The following is a 2,472-nucleotide window of genomic DNA, read 5'->3' on the forward strand; positions in this document are numbered from 1 at the left end:
TATGGAGTGTTTTTGTAAAACACAAGACTAGAGTGCGTCTCAAGCATGCTGTTGACATTTCCACGGGTGGAAAGGCTTTATTGCCTGCTCAATCCTGTAGTCTTTACCTGTCTTCTGGGGACAGCCCAGGGCTTTCAGGCAAGCTGTGTGCTGCCTTACCATGAGCAATATTTTTGAACTCAGGATTCCACTGCCTCAACTTCAGTCTCCAGAGTTCTGCCATTATGGTGTACCAGCAAGCCTGGCTTAGTCTGTTTTGAGTACTGTGCAGCTTGGCTGTTTGCCATAACTGATAACTTCAGAGATTTACTAAGCAATTCTCTGTTGTGGGTGGTAGTGGGTACCTAGATCACAGCTACATGAGTAGTAGCTATGTGATCATATGTTTTCTTTCCTCAGACAGGATGACTAAGATGCATGTATGTCCGGGCAGTGGTGGATCGTGCCTTTAATCCCAGCACTTGGGAGGCAGAGGCAGGCAGATCTCTGAGTTGGAGGCCAACCTGGCCTCCAGAGCGAGTTCCAGGAAAGGCACCAAAACTACACAGAGAAACCATGTCTCAAGAAACCAAGAAAGAAAAGGATGCATGTATGGGTCCTAGTTCCGCTTCCTGACTGGTATGCAGCCACTGCCAAGCTACCTGAATGTTAGATAAACTAGAGTTGCTGTAAGTCAGTTGAAGCCCTGTGTGCTTATTCAGTGCCCTTTTGGTTGATCCTGGCACGAATAGATTGACTGAGAATCTTAAGTAGACCTAACAAATGTATACCGCAAAGGCTGCCATTGGGTGGGTTCTCAAGGTGCTTGGGAACTAAGTGAAGTAGTAGAAAAGACGCATCAGCATCCTGAAGCAAGCCAAGAGTACAGGTGGTGTAGCTAGAGTTTTTCTGGTCCTGCCTGGTTCACAGGACAAATCTCACCTGCCAGCCCCACAGCCACTTAGACCCAACGGAAGTAAATAGAGACTTGTATTACTTAACAAACTATGGCCTAGGCGGGCTTCTTGTTTTCTACTTTTATTTTAAATTAACCCATTTCTATTAATCTATACTTTGCCATGTGGCTGTGTATCTCTGCCTCAGCCTTCCACTTTCCAGAATTCTCTTTGCTTGATCTCAGGATCGTGGGTTTGTGCCCCACACTGGGTGCCATTTGTAGCAGGAATCTTAACAGGTCTTTAATAAAGTCAAACCTGAGACCAGTTATTGGGGTGAATGCTGGAAGATCAGAGAACAAGCCACAGCTACCTCACCTTGCCAATTCCTCAGGTGATCCTGTTTCCTCAGACTGGAAGCCTCTGTCCTCATCAGAATGAGTCTCACCTGACTTGCTTCACGCCTTATACACCTTTCTGCTTTCTGACATCACTCCCTGGGATTAAAGGCTCACTTCTGGAATTAAAGGTGTGTGTCACCATTCCTGGCTGTTTCCAATGTGGTCTTGAACTCACAGATCCAGACAAATTTCTGCCTCTAGAATGTTAGGATTAAAGGCATGTGCTACTACTGCCAATCCTCTGTATTTAATATTGTGGCTGTTCTCTGACCCCAGGTAAGTTTATTAGGGTACACAGTACATGTGAAGGGTCTTTTTAAATTAGAGTAAGGTGGTCGTCTTTTTTTGTTTTTCAAGACAGGGTTTCTCTGTGTAGCTTTGCTCCTTTCCTGGAACTCACTCAGCAGACCAGGCTGGCCTCCAATTCACAAAGATCCTGCCTGTCTGCCTCCCGAGGGCTGGGATTAAAGGCATGTGCCACCCATGCCCAACTGTAAGGTCTTATTTCCACCCACTGAGTGCTGGGATTGTAGACTAACAAACTCCTCCCAAAGTGGTGATGGGAAGTTGTTTTGGAGGTGGGCCACTTGGAGTCCAATCTAGAATGTGGAAATTCCCAGAATGCTCAAGTTGTACAGACTGCAGACAAGCAGACTGTCTAGTTACTGGGCTCAAACACCATGATCAGGAAGTTGAGGGAGTGAAGTGGGGTGGTGCACACACCTTTGATCCCAGCACTGAGGAGGCAGAGACAGATCTCTTGGTTCATGGCCAGCCTGGTCTAAAGTGAGTTCCAGGAAAGGCACCAAAGCTACACAGGGAAAAGTACAGTGCATCAGGCAGCTTGCACATTGCCTGTATTCCAGTTCTGGATTAGACTCCTGGCAACTGCATGCTTGTGATACATGAAGCTTCACACACACAAATTTAAAAGGGTGAGTTTTGCCTTGTTGCACTCACTTGAGCTTGAGTTCTATATTAGTTTTCCCTGTCTTGCTGTACATTTGAGAGTCATTTGAGTTACCTGTCCAACCATTGGATCATTTCCAGCAGAGGAAGAGTTAAGCAAGCCTTCCATGTTCAACTTTCTGCTTGTAGTTTGAGCCACCAGTTCAGGGCTGGGTGGTCTTGGTCTCCAGAGCTTTTCGGCTCCTATAACTAACCTGTGAATCATAACAGGAAAGGAAGTGCCCAAT

This window comes from Onychomys torridus, chromosome 4 (assembly GCF_903995425.1).
Source record: "Onychomys torridus chromosome 4, mOncTor1.1, whole genome shotgun sequence".
NCBI classification, from domain to species: Eukaryota; Metazoa; Chordata; class Mammalia; order Rodentia; family Cricetidae; genus Onychomys; species Onychomys torridus.